At 34.0% G+C, this 13,515-nt stretch overlaps 1 long non-coding RNA gene across 1 annotated transcript; it reads left to right on the top strand.

Annotated features, from left to right (window-relative positions):
- Positions 1–11,580: 11,580 nt before the first annotated feature.
- LOC118762838 lies at positions 11,581–12,213 on the top strand. Its single transcript, XR_004998587.1, has 2 exons — positions 11,581–11,651; positions 12,106–12,213. It is a non-coding gene; the product is annotated as an uncharacterized LOC118762838 (long non-coding RNA).
- The last annotated feature ends 1,302 nt before the right edge of the window (positions 12,214–13,515 follow it).

Raw genomic sequence — 13,515 nt, 5'->3', positions numbered from 1 at the left:
CAAATAATGGTATTTTTGTTTGTTTATTTGTTTCTTTGTTTTTTTTTTGTTGTTGTTTTTTTTAAAGTATTTTGATACAGCTTTATAACATGGACAAGGATAAAAACTATGAATGTTTTCTGCGTTTTCTGTTCATACTGGTTGGAAAGAAACTGAGCTGTATTACATCAAATCTCATATGTCACATTAACTATGATGTTCATCATATAAATATGTTTTGATTTACTTTCTCAAGATTTTACATCAGTATTCTTGGAAATATTAAGCTACATCAAAAATGAAGATAAACATATTGATAAAAATGAGAAAGCATATGGAATAGAATATGTCATTTTTTCACAAAAGTCTTCATTAAAATTGTTCTAAAGGTTAAACAACAAATATTAAAAAATAATCCAGTCATTAAAAACAAAACACTCTAACAATTATCATATTGATTTCCTTGGACAAAACATGAGGCTAATTCTGTAGCGGTGAGGTGGGAAGGTAAAACATTATTGATTAAATCAAATAGAGTGAAAACACTGTTATTTTTACATCCCTGAAGAATTGATAAGCAATGTTAACTAAGGTAAGATGTAAACTCACAAACATAGAGATGGATATGATTAAATATAGTAGGTTTATTTTATAGTATCACCCCTGCACCCTACTTTACTGAGGGACAGCAACTATGAAGTGACACAAAATAGAAAGGTTCTCTCACCCCAGTATTGTCATATAAAATCTATTTTCTAAGTAATTCTCAGAATCTTTTTATTCTATTCTTTTAATTTATTTTTTACTTATTTCAGTCACTGGGCTGTGATCATGCTGGGGCACAACCTTGAAGGGTTTTAGTCAAACTAATTGAGCACAGCACTTTTTTTTAAATCTGGTACTTTTCTACTTGTCACTTTTACCACACCGCTAAGTTACAGGAATGTAAACAAACCAATGCCGGTCATTAAGTTATGCTGGGAGACAAACACAAGCACAAAGACACACACTCACACACACATATTAAAATGGAATAGTTTGATGAAGCATTGTATGATGTCACTTTAAAGAGAATCGTTGTGTAAGGAGAGAACAATGCAAGAAGATATAAAGTAAACTACAAAAAGAAAAGAAAGCAAAACAAAATTGTAGTTTTACCTCATATGTCTATACTTCAGAGCTATGACTCCTTCTTCAGGACATTTGGGAAAGTGAGAGATGGAAAAGGTCATTGATCAGATGTCTGGGAAGGAGGAGAGAGGAAGGTGATATGGTGTTGCTATAGTAACCAGTCTGCTTCATGAAGTTCTTTCCTGTTGTTTATGGCTGGTCCCAGTTTGCTGATAAGGAGGGCTTCCATGATTCTGAGATTAGCCCTGTTGCACTGAGTAGCCCTGATAGATACCTTGAAGTTCTGGGTCTGGCACTTCTTTAGATGTTTTTTGATTGAAGAGTCTGTAGACATACATTCTTTTATTCAAACGTGCAATTTCCTGGTTGTACACCCAATATAGAATGCTCCATATTTACTGTAGACTACCACATAGGCCCTTGAGCACATTTTGAAGTCATTGATGGGGCAATTGGATAGTATGCACCGCATGATGCTACCTGTGATGTTATACCTTGACAGAAATTTCCTCGGGGATCAACTGGTGTGCACCATCAGCCTGTTGAGTCCCTCCCTGCAGATTGGAGGTTGTATAGTTGCAATGGTTCTGTCATCAAATTAGGGCAGTTTAAGAAGCATATTTCTGACTTGGGATTATGGGCCTTCTTATGTGGTTTACTTACTTTAATGTTTAAGCACAATCATTTGGCTAAAAATGGAGAATAGCCACTGTAAATTATGTTCCTGAGGAACTATTTGATGAAGTAAGCTTTGTCAGCTGTGTCATGACATGTGTCACTCATGCGTGATTTCATTTTGCACATATGCGGCTTTGGCTCTTGTGGGCAGGACTGACTCATAGTGTATGAATGATAGTTTCTGTCTACCAAGTCCACCCACAAGGCTTTGGTTGGCCCCGGGTAACAGTAGAAGATACTTATGCAATGTGCCACACAATGGGACCAAATCCAGAACCATGTGGTTGGGAAGCAAACTTCTGAACAAATATTATTTAACATTCTGCTCTTGGATTACTCTGTCAAATTTAATGCATATTTATTCACATTGTTTTGAAGTAATCATGCCTTACGTCATACTTTTGAGATTTCAAAGATGTTATCCATTACTTTTAGAATGACATTGTAGGTTAGGTGGGAGAGGCCAGATTTGGCCAGTTTGAACATAAAACAGGTAGAATATTTTGGCCAGATATGGCTCATTTTAATGCCAATAGATTGAAGAAAATTGTTACACTTCTCATTAGTCTCCATTGTACAGAATATTCTTACTTTTTTTTTTTTTTCTTTCTTCATTTCAACAGGATGCAGAATCTGAAATATTCACAATTTCAGCATCACAGTTGGTCAGCTAATTTGAGTATTAGCTATTCTAATCAGGTCATATCCTCTGTGTCCATTAGAATCTATTAACTGTATTTAATTGCTTTGCAAAGTCCAATAATTTATGAGCATCTTTAGTTGAATCTTTTGAAGAATTTTAAAGTAATTATACAAAGAAAGAAAAGGGAAGAAACTTGAAAAGTTCTCTTAAATATAACCCCACAGAACGAAGGGAATTCTTAGTCTTGTAAGCTACTCTGTAAAATGGTTAGTGTTAGGAAGGAAATCCAGCCAGAGAAACCATGCCAAAGCAGACACTGGAGCATGAGGAAGTCCTCTGACCCACTGAATCCTGTCAAATTGTCCAACTAAAGGCAGTATCTTAGAAGAAGAAGAAGCGGCAATGATGTATACATATATAATTATTCCATGGTAATAAATACAGTCAATTGCTTGATATTTTGCTTCATTGATATCCATCAATGGGACATCAGCTCTGTTGATGCTAAAGGAATTGAGAAATAAAATTTGTGACATTCATATCTTTCCCCAAGTATAAACAAACTAAGTGAAATTGCTACAACTAGGAACTGAACTTACATTACAAAGTTAGTTCTGAAGAGTCTATCCCTACAATGAAAGCTAAACCAAATAAACGAAAAGTAAAATAGCACTCACCACCACCACCTCCACACATATTGGTGACAACAAACCATTTGGGCTATGTCTCCAGTCTAAGAATAATTTACTCCTACCACTCTCAGAGGTTACTGCAAAGGTCAAAGGTCATGGATAATATTCTTCTTCCTCTGAATTAACCTTTAAGAAGCAAATGTCCCTAAGATTCAAACTCCCAGAACAATAATGAATTTTAAAATAAATATGTTTGAACACAATATCTACTTTAAGTGGAAGAAAAATAATCTAACACATTTAGATTATATGAACCAATGAGAGAGGCTCTACATGGTTGTTCAATCTACTAGATACAATACCAATTTTTTTTTTAAATCATATGCTAAGGAAAGACAATAGTTAATGTTGTCTTAGATATATCTCAATAAAAGATAGGAAGGTCATAGTTGGAACGCCTGGATCATAGATCTGCTGAATCAGGGCTCAACAACAACAACATTTAAATTATGCTATCAAACAAATTCAGCTTTACTATATATGTGATTAGTAATTATGTTAGGAATCTCTTAACTCATTAGGTTAAAGGTATGCCATTGTAGATACCAACTTTGTGTAATGTATCTTTGGCAAAGAGAATCTTCCTTCAATCAGAAGGTCGACTTAGCATTATATATTAACAAACCACTTGTCAAGTTAACAAGAAAGCCTTTATGTAGTTGCTCAACCTGCCAGAAATAGCAGCCTTTTTTCTCTCAGATCACACCCTACTAACTTAAAATGAAGTAACGATACATTGAACAGTTCTAGTGAAAAGGAGAGCTGAAATATCATTGATCATTTTATCATTAAAAAAAGACCACATTGAACAATGTAGTGTAAGGAAAAAGATGGTATGGCCATGTCTGGAATGTTTTTTATCATAGGTTTGTTCATTCAGGACTGAACTGGTGCTAAACAACAACCACTTGTCAATTTTACTATGCTGCCTCCACTTAGAGCAGTAAGTTGATTCTACCCTGCAATTATTCTGTATAGCTAGGTGGACGAGTCCATTGGGAGTTAAATGCTTTGACAGAACATGAACTGCAAACCTCCTTTTAGCTGGTTGTTCAGGGAGCCAATCTATTCAGTTATCCATGTACCCATTACCATGGCTATCTGTAAGTCAGCATGGCTGTTCCAGTGCATCTCCCTTGCCATCCTCTCAAGCAATGTAGTGTAAGGAAAAAGATGGTATGGCCATGTCTGGAATGTTTTTTATCATAGGTTTGTTCATTCAGGACTGAACTGGTGCTAAACAACAACCACTTGTCAATTTTACTATGCTGCCTCCACTTAGAGCAGTAAGTTGATTCCTCTCAAGCAACATCTTTTCCATTTTGTCTACTGGGACCATGAATTGGTCTGAATTACAGGAAATCAAAAGAATGTAAGAATTTCATTGTTTGCTACCCATTGTTGGTCATTAAATCAATTGATTATCCTTTAGTTTCTATACATCAATTCTTTCAGTAATGAAATGAAAATGCATAGTGCAGTTACCCCACTACTATGAGGCTCACCTAAATAGCTTGAACTAAATACTGTTCTCAGTCACACTATGTGGCACCAATGTAAACGCACAAACTCTTGACACATTATCTTTGGAAGCTGGCATCTTATCTATTCGACCATTGCATCTTCAACAACTTCTCTATTATGTAACAGAAAGAAACAGTATGCGACTATGTGTTAGGTTACAAGTTACCAAAAGTACATTAAAGAAGAATCTAGTTGTTCATTTGAATAATTGTGTTCAATACATTTCTATACGTGTTCCTTTCTTCCTTCCTACTTTCTTTTTCCTCTCTTTGTTTGTTTGCTTGTTTGTTTGTTTGTTTCTTCCTTTTTTCTTATTTTGATAGATTCAGTATCTGCTATTGACTCATACTACTTACAATACTGAAGAATAAAAATCAGCCTTTTCGTTTGACTGCACATAGTAATTTTGAAAGTGACTGTATGTTCTTAACTTCTAAGATTGGAGCTTATTAAAGGTTAGTGGTAGAAAGTGTTACTTAATTCACCAATTTGCAATGGATTTAACCAAAAAAATACAATACAAAAATGTTCCAGCTTATTTTTTATATTTCTTTATTATTTAGTCTATGTATTTTTATTTATATATATATTTTTGTTTGTTTTTGACAAAACTGAATTTTTTCAATTCCATTTCAGTTCCACTAACAGACAATGCAATTACAAACGTATCATTTGACACTGAAAAATAAAACTAGTTACAAACTGAAGTTTTATATGAAAGAATAAATGGTGCAAAGCAGGAGGTATAAAATAAAGGAAATAAAGAAAAAACAACACAAAAAAGAGTGGGATGAAAGAAAAAAAAAGAAAAATATAGTAGAAGCAATGAAAAGAACAAATGAGGAAAAGAAAGAGAGATTGCAGAGTGGGAGTATAATACAATGAGTGAGAGAGAGTTAGGTATTACAACATTACATCAAAATTTCAGTTTACCACAAGAACAACATACTCACTGAAATTACTGATGAAATAGTTGACTTCGATTCTATACACATTTTCTTCTCAACCTATTGACAACATTTAATAGAAATGTAGACTTAAATGTTTTATAAATTCATTGATTTCCATATAATTTTTGCGTTCATGATATTCGTATGTGAGTCTGTGTGAATGTAAGTGTTGAGTCTATATACATACATGTTAATACAATCTTGCATCACCACCATCACCATCATCGTCGTCATCATCATCATCATTATTGTTTTAGCATCTACTTTTCCATACTTGCATGGGTCAGGCAAAGCTTGATGAGGCAGATTTTTCTATGGTTGAATGCCCTTCCTATCACTAACATTCATTTGTTTCCTAGCAAGGAAATATTTTCCCATGAGGTTTATCTTTATTCTGCATGAGAGTAATGTCTGTAGGATGATGACGGAGCAGAAGTCATTCATTCCAGTTAATTCTTTTCTGAAATCATCAGAAGTTACGTTTGTACTGGTGACATACATATATAATGTGAATTGCTGTTGTTATTGTTGTTTAAGGGCTCAGCTCTTTTGAACAGATCTTTAATCAAACAACCTTCCAACCATGACAAACCATTTGAGGGGTGAGGGCAGAGGAGATTCAGATCCAGTGTTTCTACAACCATATTATCTAATGTGTCCAACAGTATTTTAAGAATGTGGATGTGATAATGATTGAAAACTTTGATGTTTTTTCTAACAGAACAAGAGCAACACAGAGGCTTCCCCAGTTGGTGCAAATGGTAGTCGATTGGAGTCCACAACTTGGTTTTTATTCAAGTTGTTGTTTCTATAATTGATATTATTCATGTTCTAACTTACTCTTCCTCCAACTTTAAAAATCTTCAGCTTCAAGTCTACCCAAAGGAACCATGCAGTTAGAAACAACACTTGTGTGTACACTCACCTTTATATTAATACAATAGTATACCTACCTTCTGAGTCACACTCCAGAATATTTAGTGATGGAATTGGGCTTTACAATTATGTCAACCCCAGTATGCAACTGGTACTTATTTCATCAATCCTGAAAGGATGAAAGACAAACTCGATCTCGGTGGAACTTGAACTCAAAACATAAAGCTGGAAGAGATACTGCTTAAGCATTTTGTCTGACGTGCTAACCATTTTGCCAGCTTGCCACCTTAATAATCCTTTCTTTAGGCAGAAGGCCTGAAATTTTGAAGGCAAGGGACCAAAGCAGTAACTCTTCCGGATTTATGTTTTGAGTTCAAATTTCACCAAGATCAAGTTTGTCGTTCATTTTTTCAGGATCAATAAAATAAGTTTATAAAAGGTTTATATGACAGATTCAGTTTAATTAATTTAAAGGACATATTTTGGCCAGAAAATGTAATAATGTAATTTTTCTCACAAGCATATATAGTAATGCATCATAGATATGATAATAAGTGACAGGAAATAAAAGTAAATAATTTAAATTATCACTGGAAAAATGGTAAGATTTTTATGAGTTATGTTCCTATGAAGGAGAATGTAACATTAACTAATTTGTTAAAACTGTTGATGAAAAGTAAGGTTTTAAATAAATAGTAAAAACAAATTTATCTGACAAGCCTTTGTGTGTGTGTATGTGAGCATGTATGCATACAATATATATATATATATATATATATATATATATATATATATATATATATATATAGATAGATAGATAGATAGATAGACAGATAGATAAATAGATTTATGCATATATATGTATATATATATATATATATATATATATATATATATAATATATATATATATAATATGTGTATATAAATTAGAGAAGAACCACCATGTAGCAATTCAACAATTACATAATTAAATCAAAATATATAGAAAAAAATTAAATAAGCGATAAAACATATACCTATAATTAAGTAAAGTACAAAATAATAAATATTATATAATTAGAAAAAAAACTACACGTGTTTCATAGCTATATTTTCAAACTAATAACAGTTAAATCAATTCAATTTAAATATAGTCACTCATCAGGTCCCAGATAAAACAATAAAATAATTAAATAAATAAATATATGTATATTATCTTGTAAGAAAATATAAATATATATAAAAATACGTAATTTTTCAATAAAAATCAAACAAAATTCAATAATATATGTTAAAATAAAAACACGAAATATCTTAAATGTATTCTGTTAACTAAATCTTTAAACTTAATACATATGACTTATTGTTTATAAAATTTATCTCGTTAAACATGGGGTATAAATAAAACTAAAATAAATAGATATAAATATTTATTTTACCCATGAAAATAAATTTTAGCTTATAGAAGATGATGATGATGAGAAGAGAAAAATAACAAATTATAATATATCATTGCTAGAAAATTCAAATACAAGTAATTAAAACAAAATATTTAAAACAAAATATATATATATATATATATATAATACATAATATACATTAAGTGAAGCTAAAATACTATAATTTAATCTATATACATTAAATTATTTATTTATTCCTTTATTTAATAAACATCTAAATTAAATCTTATTCTAATTAAGTAGTATATACTAAAAAACTTAATGCTAACTTATATACATAATACTGCTACAAACTATGACTATAAGAATTAAAATAGAAAAATGGTTCAAATATATACACACAAGTTAGTTAAACTTATTATATAATTGATTTATAAATAGATTTAATATTACACACACTTATAGAATTAACCAAAGTATCAATTAATATTAAAAGTATTTACTTAAATGCAATACTACATAACAAATACAATTCCTACCTATTACATTAGATTTTGTCTTACAAAACTATTTCACAATGTAAATTATATTTAATGCGTTAATTCACAAGATAATAATTTTAAAAAAATAATAATAATAAGTAAATAAATATACATATCGTAACTACTAATTATCAAATAACAATATAGAAATTAATATTTTTACAATAATAATCAAACAAAATTCAATTCAGAAATTCAATAATATTGTTATATAAATACGTTACTTATCTTATCGAAGAACATTTTTAAACTGGATTTTAAATGTAAAAACTTAGGCCTTAGCGTGTAGAAGAAATTTAACATGGATGATGGTACACTTGCATTAAACGAGGTTGCAAAGAGAGAGGTTTGGAGATGCCACTATGAAAGGTTGTTAAATAAAGAGAATGAATGGGAGAAAGAGATACTGCTGAATGCCAACCCAACAGAGAGACCAGCTACCTGAATTGACAGTACCTTGATAGATAAAGCATTCAAGGGTATGAAGACAGGGAATCAGGAATCACTGCAGAAATGCTCAAAATATCTGGCAGTGTTGGCTATAGCCTAGTCACCCATATAGTTAACCAAGTGATACATGAAGGAGTCATACTCAATACCTGGTGTAGCAGCACCGGCGCGTGGCTTAGTGGTTAGGGCATTTGGCTCATGATCGTAAGGTTGTGAGTTCGATTCCGGCGACGCGTTGTGTCCTTGAGCAAGACACTTTATTTCACGTTGCTCCAGTCCACTCAGCTGGCAAAAATGAGTTGTACTTGTATTTCAAAGGGTCAGCCTTGTCACTCTCTGTGTCACGCTGATTATCCCCGAGAACTACGTTAAGGGTACACGTGTCTGTGGAATGCTCAGCCATTTGCACATTAATTTCACGAGCAAGCTGTTCCGTTGATCTTATCAGCTGGGACCCTCGTCGTCGTAACCGGCGGAGTCTTTTTTTTTTTTAAAGGTGACACTTTAGATACAAATAATTACAGAGGTATCAAGTAGTTGGATCAGGTAATGAAGGTCACGGAGAGGCCCATAGCCCAACTAAATAGGGAGAGAGTCAGTTTGATGAGATGCAGTTTGGGTTCATGCCAGAGAAAAGCATTGCTGATGCTATATTTCTGGTAAGATAGCTGCAGGAGAAATACCTAGCTAAAGATAAACCTCTGTACCTGGCTGTCATTGACATGGAGAAAGCTTTTGACGGGGTCCTCCGATCCCTTATCTGGTGGTCAATGAGGAAACTAGGGATACATGAATGGTTAGTGAGAGTTGTGCAAGCCATGTGCAGGGATGCTGTCAGTAAGGTGAGGGTTGGCAACAAGTACAGTGCAGAATTCCGGATAAGGATAAGGGTCCACCAAGGATCAGTCCTCAGCCCCCTCTTATTCATCATAGTCCTCCAAGCAATAACAGAGGAATTCAAGACAGGATGCCCCTGGGAGCTCCTCTATGCTGATGTCCTTGCTCTAATTGCTGAGTCACTATCAGAACTAGAGGAAAAGTTTCAGGTGTGGAAGCAAGGTCTAGAATCGAAGGGCCTTAGAGTCAGCTTAGCTAAAACCAAAGTCTTAATAAGTAGGAAGGCAGACAAATCACAAATCCCTTCAGGTAGATGGCCCTGCTTGATTTGTAGAAAAAGCATAGGTAGAAACTCCATAAGATATACCCAGTGTAAGATATGACACATAAGAGGTGCAGCAATATCACAGGAAGGCTAACTGGGAAGATAGTTATTGTATGTGGCAAATGCTTGGGTGCTATAAACACTGAAAATGTGCAGAGAACAGCTTCTGTTACATTCCAGGGAGAAAAACTACAAGTAGTTGATAGCTTCCATTACCTAGATGACCAAGTCAGTAGCAAGGGTGGATGCTCTGAAAATGTAGCTGCTAGAATAAGAATAGTCTGGGCAAATTTCAGGGAGCTCAGATAAAACTGATAACTGATAAACATCAATTATTATTTCTTGATTATAAAAAGACAATATCTCATCTTACAGCTGTTTCTGTTCATGCTATTTTGGGCATAATCAGGCTTAATTATTACAGTCACAATAATTATCATTGTAAATAATTATATCAACTTAAATAGTGCAACTTCATCAGAGCAGAAAAATAGCTTCAATAAGTACGTGTGCTCTGATGAAGTTGCACTATTTAAGTTGGCATAATTATTTACAATGATAATTATTGTTATTGTAATAATTAAGCCTGATTATGCTCAAAATAGCATTAACAGAAACAGGTGTAAGATGAGATATTGTCTTTTTATAATCAAGAAATAATAATTGATGTTTATCAGTCATCAGTTTTATCTCCATTTTTTCATTTTTCCATAAATATAGATAAACTTCAGTTTATTCCTGTCTTTACCTATCGTTTATGAGCATTAATACTAATGCTTATAATCACAAATGGGTAATACACCAGTAATTCATTGGATACAAATATCCCTTAAATGGCATTTATATACATATATATATATATATATATATATATATATATATATATATATCATCATCATCATCATTGTTTAGCGTCCGCTTTCCATGCTAGCATGGGTTGGATGGTTCAACTGGGGTCTGGGAAGCCAGAAGGCTGCACCAGGCCCAGTTTGATCTGGCAATGTTTCTACGGCTGGATGCCCTTTAAACGCCAAGCACTCCATGAGTGTAGTGGGTGCTTTTTACGTGCCACCGGCACAGTGTGCCAGAACATATATATATATATATATATATATAGAATATATATTTATACATATATATATATATCGTTACTCCAAACATGAACAAAGAGAAAACACTACAACATGAGGATGTGAAACAAGTATAGTGTTATTGGACACTCAAGAAAGGAAAGAAAGAAGGAGGATTTAATGTTTCGAGCTGAGCTATTCGTCAGAAACATAGAAAAAGGAAGGTTTTAGGAAGGGAAAACGGAGAAAGAAAATCGCCAACAATACACACACAGTCATATATATATAGATTTATGCATACACACACACACACATACTTACCATAAACATGTACATGCTTAAAAGTCAGCTGCCCTGCTGAATATCTCTTTATAAAAGCAAAGAGAAAGTGAATAAATATAGACAACTCCTTTGAAGTCTTCAGCTTCTGTACCCAGATTATAAATTCACATTTATACCAATATTATTGCACTTGATTTTGTGAGTAAATGCCTAAGTGATGCTCTGGGGAAGGTAGTTCATAAAAAGAAATCAACTAGCTAATTTGCACATTATAAAAGCAATCTGCTAGCAGTGGCTGTGTGGTAAGTAGCTTGCTTACCAACCACATGGTTCCGGGTTCAGTCCCACTGCCTGGCACCTTGGGCAAGCGTCTTCTACTAAAGCCTCGGGCCAACCAAAGCCTTGTGAATGGATTTCATAGACGGAAACTGAAAGAAGCCCATCATATATATATATATATATATATATTATATATATATATATATATATATATATATATATATATATATGTATGTATGTATGTATGTATGTGTGCATATATGTTTGTGTGTCTGTGTTTGTCCCCCTAACATCGCTTGACAACCGATGCTGGTGTGTTTACATCCCCATAACTTAGTGGTGCAGCAAAAGAGACTGATAGAATAAGTACTAGGCTTACAAAGAATAAGTTCCTCAGGTCCATTTGCTCGACTAAAGGTGGTACCCCAGCATGGCCACAGTCAAATGACTGAAACAAGTAAAAGAGTAAAAGAGTAATATGCAAAGCTTTTCTGAAATTCAATATAATAGGGCTTTGTACCATTGTATCTTTGTCAGAAACTAGCTCCTTCCACACAGGAAGATTTCAAATCATTAAAAATAGAGAATACATTCACACAAGCACTTACACAAACACACACCTACACACACACATGCACACACACACGCACACATACACACATGCACACACACACATGCACACATACACATGCACACACACACGCATTCATACATCTCTTCAAATCAATAACCCCCTAATACATGTGACTAACTATGATATGAATCTTATGGTGTAGTTACTTAATTACAACTACACATGTATCTATGTGTATATATGGTCATGTACGTCTACACGCAGCAACACACACACACAGGAACACACATGCAAATAAAGCGTATATACATATACTTGAAGAACTTTTCTGTAAAATTAAACTTTAAAAATTCAGCAAAAATTCATTCTGTTCGTTTATTAAAACTTGAGTAACAGGGATGATAACTCAAAATACATTTTTGTTATTGTTGCTATCATTCTTATTGCATTTTATGCTTTTGTACTTTTATTCTTATTGTTATTCTTCCTTGTTACAATAATTTTGCATTAAAAAATGTATTGCATAATATAAATCATTTGCTTATGTTGCTATATATGTGTGTGTGATTAGCATGCAATTGCATACACACACATGCACACACATGCACATGCATGCACACACATGCATATGCATGCACACATATACACATACATATGCACACACACACACATGCCTGCACACAGTCACACATATGCATTCATTTATAAATATTTATATACACATATATGTATAATCAAAATCGATCAACATGAATGGAAATTGTAGCTGTGATACCAGTGCTGGTGGCACATAAGAGAACCATCCGAACGTGGCCATGGCCAGTGCTGCCCAGACTGGCTTCCGTGCCAGTGGCACGTAAAAAGCACCATCCGATCGTGGCCGTTGCCAGCCTCGCCTGGCCTCCGTGCCGGTGGCACGTAAAAAGCGCCATCCGATCGTGGCCGTTTGCCAGTCTCGCCTGGCCTCCATGCCAGTGGCACGTAAAAAGCACCATCCGACCGTGGCCGTTTGCCAGCCTCATCTGGTACCTGTGCCGGTGGCATGTAAAAAGCACCAACTACACTCATGGAATGGTTGGCGTTAGGAAGGGCATCCAGCCGTAGAAACATTGCCAGATCAGACTGGGCCTGGTGCAGCCTTCTAGCTTCCCAGACCCCAGTTGCACCGTCCAACCCATGCCAGCATGGAAAGCGGACGCTAAACGATGATGATGATGATGATGATACATACATATATATATATATATATATATATATTCTTTTCTTTTATTTGTTTCACCTGCTTGACTGCAGCCATGCAGG

The sequence above is a fragment of the Octopus sinensis genome, linkage group LG3, assembly GCF_006345805.1.
Source record: "Octopus sinensis linkage group LG3, ASM634580v1, whole genome shotgun sequence".
Classification (NCBI taxonomy): domain Eukaryota; kingdom Metazoa; phylum Mollusca; class Cephalopoda; order Octopoda; family Octopodidae; genus Octopus; species Octopus sinensis.
The sequence above is the reverse complement of the archived record's forward strand: the minus strand, read 5'-3'. Positions and strand labels throughout refer to the sequence as shown.